Raw genomic sequence first — 13306 nt, 5'->3', positions numbered from 1 at the left:
AGACCATGTGCTGAGTCACAGAGTAAGCCTCAACAAACTCTAAGAGGATTGAAATCATATAAAGTTTATGCTTTGCTTAACAGCAGAATTTAATAAGAAATCAGCAACAGAAGACGATCTGGAAAATCTTCAAATATTTGGAAATTAAACAGCATACTTCTAAATAACCCATGGCCCAAAGCAGAAACCACAAGGGAGGTTAAGAATATTTTGAGCTAAATAGGAATAAAAAGGCAAGCAAACTTTGTGAGGTACAGTTTTTAAAAATGAGTTGAACTTCCACCTTAAAATTCTAGTAAAGAGAAAGTGCAAATTAAATTCAAAAATAGGAAAATGGAAATAATGAACATAAAAGAAGAAATCAACAAAATGAAAAATAACAAAATAACAGTATGAATGAAACCCACAGTTGCATCTTTGAAAAAAAAATACGCAATGAAATTGATATACCTTTAACTAGACTTATTCAGGAAAAAAGAAAATACAAATGACCACTTCAGTAACGAAATAGAAGCATCACTAGACACTATAAGCTTTAAAAGGATATCAGAATATATGAGCAATATTACACCAGTTACTTCAGTAATGTAAATGAAATGATAATTTTTGTCACAGTATAACTTAGTGTATTAAGGAATATCCTTATTTTTAGGATATACAGGCAGAAATATGTGAAGCACAGCTCACTTTCAGACAGTTTGGGACCGTTTTGACAATTGGTGGGCTGAAATTTTGAATCTAATTGGTGAGTGTATTTCTTTCCTTTTTTTCTTTCAGATTTTTTTGATGTGGGCCATTTTTAAAGTCTTTATTGAATTTGTTACGATATTGCTTCTCTCTCTTTTTTATTTATTTATTTATTTTTTGATGTTTTGGCCTTTTGGCTGCGAGGCATGTGGGAATTTAGCTCTATGACCAGGGATTGAACTGCCATCCCGCTCCAGCCCGCTGCTTTGGAAGCCAAAGTCTTAGCCACTGGACCACCAGGGCTAACACCACTGTGTTTCTTCCTGTGCCTTTTCTGTATCTTTGAATGTGTTCATAATTCAAAATTGGAAGAAATAGAGCAGGCATAAATGCTTGTCAGCCGAAAGGCTCTCACTCCAAATTCTCGTTTTGAAATAGGGTGATGGTGGGAAAGGCAGGGTCATGACATTTTTGCCCCGGAGGCAGAGTTGTGATCTTCCCTCTGTGTCAGGGTGAAGCTTCTTGGTGGAGATGCTGGGTGAAGCTTCTTGGTGGAGATGCTGGGTGAAGCTTCTTGGTGGAGATGCTGGGGGGTTGTGGAACCTCCTGTAAGACAACCACAGAGAAGGACCTAGATCACTGGGTGACTTGTCTTCAGCCTTTCACCAGCAGCAAAAGCCAACGAAAATACCGAGTAGCTTAATCCAGGGGTCCAGCCACTGAACAACTTGTAAAATGCCCAGGGCAGTCCGCTTTGGGCCTTGTTCTGTAAACAGAGCCCTGACATGCTTAATTCTTCCCAGAGGTTGGAAAAAGAGGCCTTGACTCACACAGACGTGAAACTCAGCCTAATTAAATACTAATTACTCATAAGAGCTTTGTTTACCCAAACTTTCCGTAAACCAAGTTTGGTATGAAATGAGAGCAGGCAGAAAGAAGCGTAATCGCTGCTACGAAAATGACACAGATAGGTTTATTCAGTCCTGAAAGTCCTTTTTTTTTTCTTTTTTCACAGAAATGATGTTGCTAATTACACAAGAATAAGCAATACACTGAGTTGATAAACCCCACATGCAGGGACTGAGAACAGCTTTCCTTCATTCCTAAGGAGCTGAGTGTTCTGAATGGGTAGAATTGCAAGTGAAAAACAGTTGACCATCTAAAGCCACTTTGGATGAGACAAGCAGAATTTCCCATATTTCTGTATGTCTCTTTGTGATGAAAGGATCTGTCAAGGAAACAAATGATTTCGTATTTATGATTTTAGTAAGATACAAGGAAAAGAGGCCTGGTAACATGAGTTTCCTTTTGGCCTTTGGTCCCGGCTGACGTCTGGGCATCCAGCCACCCTCTCTGTCTGAGTGGAGACCTGAGAGGGAGCCAGAGAGAGGAATGCATCGAAATTGTCTTGGAGGATGGTGGGACTTCCCTGATGGTCCAGTGGTTAAAATTTGCGTGCCAGTGTAGGGGGCATGAGTTCAGTCCCAGGTCCAGGGAGATCCTGCATGCTGTGGGGCAATTAAGACCACGTGCTGTGCCATACGTAGTCATGTCTGACTCTCTGCGACCCCATGGACTGCAGCCCGCCAGGCTCCTCTGTCCATGAGATTCTCCAGAAAAGAGTACTGGAGTGTGTTGCCATGCCCTCCTCCAGGGGATCTTCCCAACCCAGGAATCGAACCCAGGTCTCCTGCATTGGAGGTAGATTCTTTCCCAGCTGAGTTACCAGGGAAGCCCAACCAAGCCCAAGCACCCTAACTACTGAAGCCCAGTCGCTCTTCCCTAGAGCCCGTGTTCTACAATGGGAGAAGCCCCCACAATGAGAAACCCTAGAACTGCAACAATCGATTCCTGGGTCGGGAAGATCCCCTGGAGGAGGGTTGGCTACCCACTCTAGTATTCTTGGGTTTTCCTGGTGGCTCAGACAGTAAAGAATCCACCTGCAATTCAGGAGACCTGAGTTTGATCCCTGGGTTGGGGAGATCCCCTGGAGGAGGGCATGGCAACCCACTCCAGGAGCTCCTGTTCTCCAAAACTAGAGAAAGCCCATGTGCAGCAACAGAGGCCCAGAACAGCTCCCCCCAAAATCGGAAAAACACTTGCTCGCAGGATGAAATCAATCCACTTACACAAGGGGTTAGTTGCTCACTCGTGTCCAACTCTCGGCAACCCCGCAAACTGTAGCCTGCCAGGCTCCTCTGTCCATGGGATTCTCTGGGCAAGAGTACTAGAGTGAACTTCCTTTCCCTTCTCCAGAGGAACTTCCCAACCCAGGGACTGAACCCAGGTCTCCTGCACCGCAGGCAGATTCTTTACCGATTGAGCTACAGGGAAGTCCGAATCCACTTACAGTGTACTGCTTATTTTCTTATGATCCATTTGTTCAAGATATGGAGCGGCTCCATCATGGATGCCCTATAGACACCATTAGGTATAAGACAAAGACAGAATAAATTGCTGTTGTTAAGCAGCTTGCATCGTGGTTGATATCATACACTCAAAGTTTTTAAATAAGAAAAAAAAGCTATGATGAACGCTTTGGATCCATAAACTCTGGGTTATCATCCCAGCTTTGCAGCTAGCTTTTGGGGGGCCCTGAGTAACGAGTCCTTTGACAGCACCCCCCCCCCCAAACCCAGACCTAGAGGTCTTATACACTGGGTGTGAAAACTTCACCAGATTTCCAATTACAGTCCTTCCGGTCCAATCTTTGTAAGGGTATATCTGAGTACAGTCCAGTGGGGAAGGGCCCAGGTTTTGAGGTAAAGCATTTGGGTTGCACAGTATCGAATCTCTGATCTTGGTCAAGTCATTTAAATTCTCTCTGAGCCTCTGTTTTCTTGCTGCAACATGAGATGATCACACTTGCTCAAATGAGACCCCACGAGCAAAGCCACCCCTCCACTGCTGACCTGGCTGTGGCTACCCTGGGGGAGCTTAACTGTGAAAAAGGTTTTGCAGTGCAAAGACGATGATCGTTTTGCTTGTGAAGCGACTGGGAAAGTGGGCAACTGCCTCCAAACACCCTGTCAGCCAAGGCCCAGCCTAAGAAGGTTTGGCTCACAACAGAGAAGGCGTCCCACCCCCTGCCTCATTCTGCTCATCTGTGGTGGGAAGAGCTGCAAAATTCCCTTCAGCTGAGAAAAAAATTCCTGGGCGCTCGAACATTCATTATCCACATAGAGCTGACTTTCCTTTCGGGAAATGTGTCCATCTGAACATGTCAGGGCCTTCTATCACGCGGCCCATCCTGGCTCTGAGACACATAGCAGGAGGAGCAGAGGGCTCTGTTTGCTGTGTGCAGGCGTGTGCAGGTGTGTGCAGGCATGTGCAGGCATGCCCCTCGCGGTGAACGTGGCAGGGGGCGGCCCTCCCGGGTCCACATGTCAGGGAGGCGGCTCCCTGTGACCACCCGCATCTATCCCTCAGTGGCTTTGGGGTAGAAACTTCCAAAGCAAGGCTGGAGCAGTTGTCCATTATGATACCATCATTGCTTCCAATTTCCAGACCACAGTAGGTAACTAAGAGCACAAGCCTGGGATCCAAAGCCTACAGAGAACCTGCACAAACTGCTAAGAAAGAGACAAACGCACCAGTTAAAAATTGGGTCAAAGTTCTGAGCAAGTGCTTTATCATAGAGCAGAGATCTGCAGATGAAGGCCCCACAGGCCAAATCCCACCCCTCCCCTCCAACAGCTTTATTGGAAGAAAGCCACCCCTGGCCCCGACCCGCTTCCCTCCCATAGGGTAAGTAAAGGGTGCTATTCTCTCCTGCAGTGGGGCTGACATGTTGAGGCAGAGACTTACATGGCCTGTAAACCAGAGATTTTACTCTCAGTGCTTCCCCGCCCCTCCTTTTTTTTACTTTCTCTACTTTATTTTACTTTATTTTTTATTTATTTGTTAATTGGAGGGAAATTGCTTTAAAATGTTGTGTTGGTTTCTGCCATAAAACAAGGCAAGTCAGCCATGACTATACATATATCCCCTCCCCTCTTGAGCTTCCCTCCTGCCCCCCTATCCTGCCCCTCTGGATCATCACAGAGCACCAGACTGGGCTCCTTGTGTTATAGAGCAACTTCTTATCAGCTAGCTACCTTACCTATGATAGTGTTTCTATGTCGATGCCACTTTCTCCATCTGCCCCACTTTCTCCTTCCCCACTGTGTCCACAATCCTCTACATCTTCATCTCTGTTCCTTCCCTGAAAATAGGTTCAACCATACCATTTTTATAGATTTCATGTGTATGCGTTGATATATGATATTTGTTTTTCTCTTTCTGGCTAGCTTCACTCTGTATCACAGGTTCTGGGTTCATCCACCTAACTAAAAGTGAAAGTGAAGTCACCCAGTCGTGTCTGACTCCTTGTGACCCCATGGCCTGTAACCCACCAGGCTCCCCTGTCCATGGGATTTTCCAGGCACAAATACTGGAGTGGGTTGCCATTTCCTTCTCCAGGAGATCTTTCCAAACCAGGGGTTGAACCCGGGTCTCCCACATTGCAGGCAGACGCTTAACCATCTGAGCCACCCTACCTAACTAAAACTAACTCAAATTCATTATTTTTTTATGGCTGAGTAATATTCCATTGTCTATCTGTACCGCATCTTCTTTATTCATTATCCATTGGCTATCTAGGTCGTTTCCATGTCCTGGCTATTATCGATAGTGCTACTATGAACAAACAAGCCCCTTTCAGAAAAATCTGCAAATCCTGTAATATAGTGGTCCCCAATCTCTGGGATCGAATGCCTGATGAGCTGAGGGAAAGCTGATGTAATGATAGTAGAAATAAAGTGCACAATAAATGCAATGCACTTGAACCATCCCCAAACCACCACCTCTCGCCCTAGTCCGGGGAAAAATTGTCTTCCACAAAAAGGTTGTGCCAAAAAGGTTGGGGACCGCTGCAAGAAATCCGAGTCCAATAAGCATATGAAAAGGGGCCGAATGTTATTAGCCAAGAGGAACGTGTTAAACCAAACCCACAGTGAGACACCCTTATGCACCCATTAGAAAGGGGAAAACCCCAGAGCCTGAAAGCTGTGACAATGATGGGGTAACTGGGGCTCCTGGCTTCAGCACTCATGGCTGAAGTTCAGACTGGCACCATCTTGGAAACAGTTCTGCTCTATCCACTACAGATAAACACACGTGCCTCCGTGACCAGTGATTCCTGGGACTCAAGAGAGATGAAGACTCAGGGCACCGAGAGACACCTGTGAGAATGTTCATGACATCTTTAGGTACCATAGCCCCAAGCATGAACCAACCAAATGGTCATCCGTTGTGGGCCCAAGGTAAATCAATGTGGTATGTTCACGTAATGGGATGGATGGTACACGGCAATAAAAAAGCTATTATAGAGGCAAGGACACATCACAGACACAGTACGGATTCAAGAAGGCAGAATCCAGGGTATGTACTGTGTGAATCCACCTGCAGGAAGTTTAGTAACATGTGGCTGCGGGTCTATACGGCAGTCATCTCCAGGTTGGGGATTATTGATGGGGATTGGTTGTTCATGACGAGGGCCCGCTGGGACCTAGAATGTTCTGCATGTTGCTGGGGAATATATCACATGCTGGAGGTATATGTTGAAGGTTCCTGAATGGGACCCCAAAGATTCGAGCCCCATGCAGTGGAAGTGTTGTATCTCAATAAAAAAGAAAAATAGAAAGAAAAAAGACCGGGAATCCTTTGGACTTGAACTTTAATGCCAGCAGCTGACCACTGCCAAGTGAAGTGAAATCATAACACCTTCTAAACTTGGCCGTGAAGAGGATTAACATTCCAGAATGTACTGAAGTCCTTCCTAGAAAGGGGAAACTGATATAATGATAATAGAAATAAAGTGCACAATAAATGCAATGCACTTGAATCATCCCCAAACGACCACCTCTCACCCTAGTCCGGGGAAAAATTGTCTTCCATAAAAAGGTGTACCAAAAAGGTTGGAGACCGCTGCAATAAATCCGAGTCCAATAAGCATATGAAAAGGTGCCGAACGTTATTAACCAAGAGGAACGTGTCAAACCAAACGTGTCATTTTGCTCCCCATCACCTCCCACCAAAGCCCAGGACACTAACTGTGGGCTCACCTGGCCCCGGGCTGATCCTTGATGTCGGCGTGTTTTGAGATGACACCCCTTGGGGGGGTGTGTGTGTGTGACTCCCACTGCGGAGACTGGGGACACGGGCTGACTGGTGGTGATGGAGGCCCATCCTGCTCACCGGAAGGCGGAGATGCCGCCCCAGGGTCAGCTGGTCCCACCGGGGTCCCAGCGGTCTTTCTAGGTGAACCCAAGCCCCGCCTTAAGGACCAAACACTGGGGATCCCCATCATACTTCAGCCAAGTAAAGCGTCCTCGCCCGCATGGTATACAGGATGCCGGCAGACGCAGGACGTGTGAAGGAGGGAACGTCGAGGCGGCTCCTTTGGGTCTCCAAGCAGGTGAACGTTTCCTGTTAGGGGCTGGGACTTGTGCTGCTCTCCTACAGTCCCCAGGAAAGGCTCGAAATTTCCCCAGCTTTCAGGGGTTGTGGAGGGCAGAGGGGTGAATTCAGCTGGGGCCCGCCCGCCCAGGTACCGCCCCCATCACCGCACAGGTGGAGCGCCTCGAAGCCGATCGGGTAACGTAACGGGGCATGAGGCTCGGCGGGTTCCTGGGGATTTGACTTGGTGCAGCCTCTGCGCTCACCCCCGAGGGAGGCGAAGGGCCACGTAGGAAACTCAGTGGGACAGACCGTGAGCATGCATCGACAAATCACCCTTTGTGAAAACATGAGATCAGTCCTGGGTGTTCATTGGAAGGACTGACGTTGAAGCTGAAGCTCCAATACTTTGGCCACCTGATGCGAAAAACTGACTCATTGGAAAAGACCCTGATGCTGGGAACGATTGAGGGCGGGAGGAGACGGGGACGACAGAGGATGAGATGGTTGGATGGCATCACCGACTTGATGGACATGAGTTTGGGTAAACTCCAGGAGTTGGTGATGGACAGGGAGGCCTGGTGTGCTGTGGTTCATGGGGTCACAAAGAGTCAGACACGACTGAGAGACTAAACTGAACTGAACTGACCACATGATGAGGGTCGCAGGTGTGGTGGGCCTGCCTCTCCACACCTTTCCTTCCCACCCTTCTTGCAACAGAGACACCCCGCCCCCACTCCAGGAGCCAGCACAGAAAACAGAATGGAATTTGTTTTCGTGGAGCGTTTGCAGGATTACACGCAGATGCGAACTGTGAACTCAAGGTCCCTGGCGGAATTCATGATGAATCAGTGTCAATCCCAGCACATTGCCTGGAAGGTTATTTTTAAAATATTTAAGGATGTATGTGTATGTTATTTTTCTGTTAAAAGTATGAGGTGTGGATATCAGACATACATACATATTTAATATTACGGCAGGTTCCGGCTAACCGAATCCCAGCTTCGAGTTTTTGCAACGTGTATATTTTGAAGTATCTGGCCACACTGTATTGGTTTGCAGTGGGTGCTGTAACAAACTGAAAGGCTGAAAGGGACAGAAATGTATTCTCCCCCAAGTTCAGGAGACCGGAAGTCTGAATCAAGGTGTCGGGCAGGGCTGGTTCCTTCTGAAGTCCTGAGCAAAGGCGCTTCCAGGCCTCTCTCCCAGCGCCTGGTGGCTGCACCCTCACAAGTTCTGCCTCTGTCTTCACGTGGCTTCCTCCCCATGAGTCTGTCTGTCTGCCCTTCTCTAAGAACCTCAGTTACCCAGGATGAGGTGCCAGCCCTAACCCAGTGCCACCTCATCTCGACTAATGACATCTGCAAAGATCCTATTTCCAATATGGTCTCCTGAGGTTCCAGGTGGACATGACTTTGGGGAGATGCTCTTCAACTTAGCATGAGCACCGAGTGTCTCTATCAATTTTGTCACTCTGCAAACAGGCAGGAAAACCAGCCTGGGACCATGTCCCAAGGGAAGGGCATCTCAGGACGTGCGTTTTGGAAGAAGTGTCAGGTGAACACGGGAGGGGAGGACACGGGATGGTGAGAAGGTCACCAAGGTGACCATCTCACACCTACCACGCTCCCCCTAGTTCCCGGGGTCCCCTTCCTCCTTAGATCATCCACAGCCCACCCACCCTGCACGCACAGCTCTTGGGTGGCCAGCAACCTCTGCTCCTCCCTTCGCAGTCTGAGGTCCTGGGGTGGAGCCACAGAGAACCCAGAGATTTGATTTTTCAGGGTTCATTAATGAACTTGAATGAAGTTGAAGTTGGATGAACTTGAACTTGAATTCAATTAATGAAGGAAATGCTGCATTTTAGTTGAAAGCCAGTGAACATTAAACAACAACAAAAAGCCCACAAAATTTTTAATGTTCACTGGCTTCTAACTAAAATGCAGCATTTCCTTCATTAATTGAATGGAGGCCACACATTACAGCAGCATTAGCTGCACCTCTGATGGGGTCGTCAATCTAAACGACACACATTTCATCCCACATGGATGCGGCTCTGAAATCTTGAAACACTGCTTCGAAATTGTAATAGTTAGGAGACCTAGTGATAGGTTAGAATAGTGATCTTATTCTACAAAATGCTTAGAAAGAAGTGTAGATCACTTTTCCACAACTATAATCCAGGGTACTACAGTTGGTTTCATTTGTCATCCTCTGAACCTTGTGTGTCTAGAAATAGGATTCTGAGAGGGGGCCCCTGATCTCCACCAGCCTGCCCCTGGGAGTCACGGCAGGTCCTAAGTGCCAGCTCTGCATGCTGAGCCCTACGAGAGTTAAGAGACTGCCCACAACTACACTGTGAGGTAGGTATAAAGAAGCCCCCCATTTACAGATGAAAAGATTGCGGTTCACCAAGTGGGTAAGCTTCCCCAGGACCCAAAGCCAGCAAGTGGCAGAGCTGGAACTCAAATCCAGAAAGTCTGGTGAGGAGCCTGCCTCGGCGCATTGACTTAGAGGGGATGATCAAGCTGTGGTCCAGTGAGGTGGCAGGTGTCAGACCCAAAGCTGAGGCATCCTTGAGCTAGGTTCATGAGAAAGTGTGATTTTAATTTTTCCTTTTTTAACTAATTTTTTCCCCCTTTTCCTGTATGTTTTCCCCTAGGTGCTGGAATAACAACGTTGTCTTATACCTGCATCATAGTCTTAGTGTGTCTGTGTATATGTGTATATCTGTGTGTACATGTGTGTATGGGATTGACACCAATCAGAGACTTTTCACTTCATAAAATAGAAAAATGTCTAAACAGCAGGAAGTACATGTGTGCGTGCTCAGTCGCTTCAGCTGTGTCTCTTTTTGTGACCCCGTGGACTGTGGCCCGCCAGGCTCCTCTGTCCATGGGATTCTTCAGGCAAGAGTACTGGAGTGGGTTGCCATGCCCTCCTCCAGGGGATCTTCCTGACCCAGGGATCAAACCCACATCTCCTGTGTCTCCTGCATTGCAGGTAGATGCTTTACTGCTGAACCACTGGGGGAAGCCTGAAAATACAATAAAACCTACTGGAAATGAGTGCAAAATGTCACCTCTTGTAAATTATTTGATGGATTTAGACCATTTGATAAAAATTATGAAGTTTCAGGGATAGTGTATTCGTGGGGTGGTTTTTTTTTTTTTTTGCATTGTGCTTTAAAACCAATCCAGTTTATTGGGGCAAATTTTAGACTACCTGTATCAATTTCTAATAACCGTTCATAGCCTACAGACATGGTCTTTATTATTTCGAATATCTCTCTCTATGTTAAAATTCAATGACGGCTTAAGGAACTGTGATTTTTGATTTAAATTAAAATACATTATTTATACTACCTTATTCTAAAATTTATACTAACTTATTCTAGAGGGCGCAAGACATACGAGTAAGTTATTACTGAGAAATGTATTAAATAAAACTTTACTTGGAAAAAAATCTTACAAATTATAATGCACCATCTATATGAATAAAAATCTATTATGTAATAGAAGCTAAACTAAACAGATAAAACATTAAAATTACTTTAAAAAGGGAAAACACGCGCTGATGTTGAGTCCTGGTCGTGCGTGTCCGGCCGGGCTGGGCTGAGCTGATCACGGCTGCAGGGACCGCGGGTCCCTGAGTCCTCACGGCGGGACCCTCCTCCTCCCTAGGGGGTCATGTGACCCAGGGGCTCCCCCGACCCCTCCGGGCCCCGGTGGGCTGCGGGTGGAGCATGAAGGCCCCACGGGGCGAGCTGGGAGTTGTACTCGATCTGGGCCAGCACCTGCCGGAGGCGGGCGTTCTCTTGGGCCAGCGCGCTGAGCTCTCTCTCCATCCGCACGGCCACCTCCCAGCTTTCCTGGGCTCTTTCCTCGCAGACACGCACCTCCTGCTGATGGAAGGCAGCGGTTCTCTCCAGCTCTTTGCGCACGTCTCCAGCTATCTTCTTGGAGAGGTTGCGGATCTGACACTCGGAGTTCAGCTCTCTACACACACTGAAGAGCTTCTTCTTGGATTCCAAGCAGCGGGCTTCCTCCGCGAACAGCCTTCTGTGAAGCTCCATCACGCAGCTGTCATGTAAATCAGGCAGGCCTTGGAGCTTCCGCCTCAGCAGCTGGATCTCACAGTCGAGCCATGAATTTTCACACCGCAGGGACGCTTCCTCAATGTGGAGGCTTGTGGCTGGTCCTGGAAGCTCTTCCCTCCCTTGCTGATCTCCCCTCGGGTGTCTGGCCGTCGCTTGCTGTTCCCCTTCGGGTCGTGGCAGGGACACCCCGCCGTCAGCATCGTCATTGACGCCCTGCAGGTCAGCCTCCGGCCCCTGGACAGGGGTGTGGCCGTTTTCTGCTTCCTTCTTTTGCTGGATGTCTGGGTCCCCGTCACCCCAGCGGTCTCCAAGGAGCTCAGGGGAGGGGAGGATGGTCAGCAGGTGTTCGGCTGTGGATCTTAGTTGGTTGACCCTGTCTTCCAGGACCCGCTCCTTGCAGGCCTCGGGCGGCTCCGGGCCTCCCTCCGGCCCCTCCTTTTCCTGGACTCGCTGCTCTTCTCTCTCGATTTCTTGGTCAGACGGTTCTGGACTTTCTGGAAAATCAACATTGTTGTTCAAATCACTCATTTCTTTCTTCTGAGGTTGTTCTCCATCATCCTCTGATGCTTTTAAGGTGTGTTTTCCATCAGTAACTTGGGAAAGTGGAGAAGACTGGCCGTGCCACACATTCTCCAGGAAGTCCGCCAAGTCCTGAAACAATGACCCGCTCAGGTCTGCGTTCATCGCCGACAAGCACAAGGTTTGTAAGGTGGGAGGGCTGGCCTCCACCCGAGGCGGCTTGAGGTCTCCGTCAGCCTGAGTCCGTGGTCCAACATCCTCACTACACTTCCCGCAGACTTCCTCACAGGCAGAAGACCTTTGCCCTCGCAGCTTCACACTTCTTAAACCGTGCCATCTCGTTACGGTGAGAACCAGCACCACGGCACATACCAGGATCTCCCAGGGAAACTCAGGGAGACCCGAGACGTGTGTCCAGCTCTCAGAAACCACGAGCAGAGTGCCCCATAGATGCTCCAGCATCAGCTGGCAGGCGGGCCCCAGGGCAGGGAGCAGGCTCTCCATGTCTGCGAGGGCGCGGCTGCTCTGCCTCTGAGATCCAGGGGCCTCAACTGACCACTCAGAACCCTGCGAAGTGTTCCGTCTCCAAGGTAAACAGGTGCCTGACAACCAGGGCTGGTCAGTTAGGCGGGGGAGGGGAGGCCAGCCAGGTTCTAGGAAACAGTTCTCCCCGAGTGCTCTGAGATAGAGAGTGATCTAATCACCTACACAGGCTCTGGGGAGGTGCAAACAGCTGATCTCAGCTTGGCCCTGGGCCGTCTAGGTGCACCTGGCCCTACGGCGAACCTTGGGGGGCAGAGCACAAGAGCAAGTCAGTGCAAAGTGGTGAGACCCAGTCCTATTTGCACTGTGATGATGAATGACCTCTTCCAGAGCTTATTTGGTGGAGTTTACCCGCAAATGATAAAATTGTTTCTGAAGGGCTTTACATGGAGATGAATCCCGGCTGATACACAATATTTTTGTTCATTTTCTATTTACCCTTCTCCCTCCATTACTGTCTCTGTCCTTCCAGCCTGCCCAGGCCATGGGTCCACCTTGAATCAGCCTCGCTGGCTCCCTGCTGCGCGCACACACAGGTGCGTGCTAAGCCCTGGTTATATGTACACAGCATAGGAAGCCATAGGCACATGAACAACTGGCGGGGATTCAATGTGGCAACCTCAGGCTGTTTTGCCATCCGAACATGAGTTTGGCAAGCAGGAGGGGTCAGTTACTCATAGCACGTGGACAAAGGCCATGCCATTTCCAGTTGCAAAGGTGTCAACACACCAGCTATGACCAAAAATGGTCTCTCCCCTAAAGTTAGGTTCCAAGCATCATCACATGTTCTAACCTTGCCCAGGAATTGCAAAAGAGTTTACACAATAAGGGGTTTCCTCCTTGCCTGCTTGAGTCTCACCCTTCTGTCGTGTTCTTACGACAGGTTAGCATCTGGCCCAGGTTATGGGACTCTCTCGTCTGCTCAGAGGACTGAGCTGCTGCTGGCTGCTGTGTGTCCGAGGACCCTGCATGCTCTGGTTGGAGGCTCCTGGGTCATCTCCAATTCAAAGCCAAGGGCAG

This window comes from Odocoileus virginianus, chromosome 4 (assembly GCF_023699985.2).
Source record: "Odocoileus virginianus isolate 20LAN1187 ecotype Illinois chromosome 4, Ovbor_1.2, whole genome shotgun sequence".
NCBI classification, from domain to species: domain Eukaryota; kingdom Metazoa; phylum Chordata; class Mammalia; order Artiodactyla; family Cervidae; genus Odocoileus; species Odocoileus virginianus.
This window is presented reverse-complemented; position numbering follows the sequence as displayed.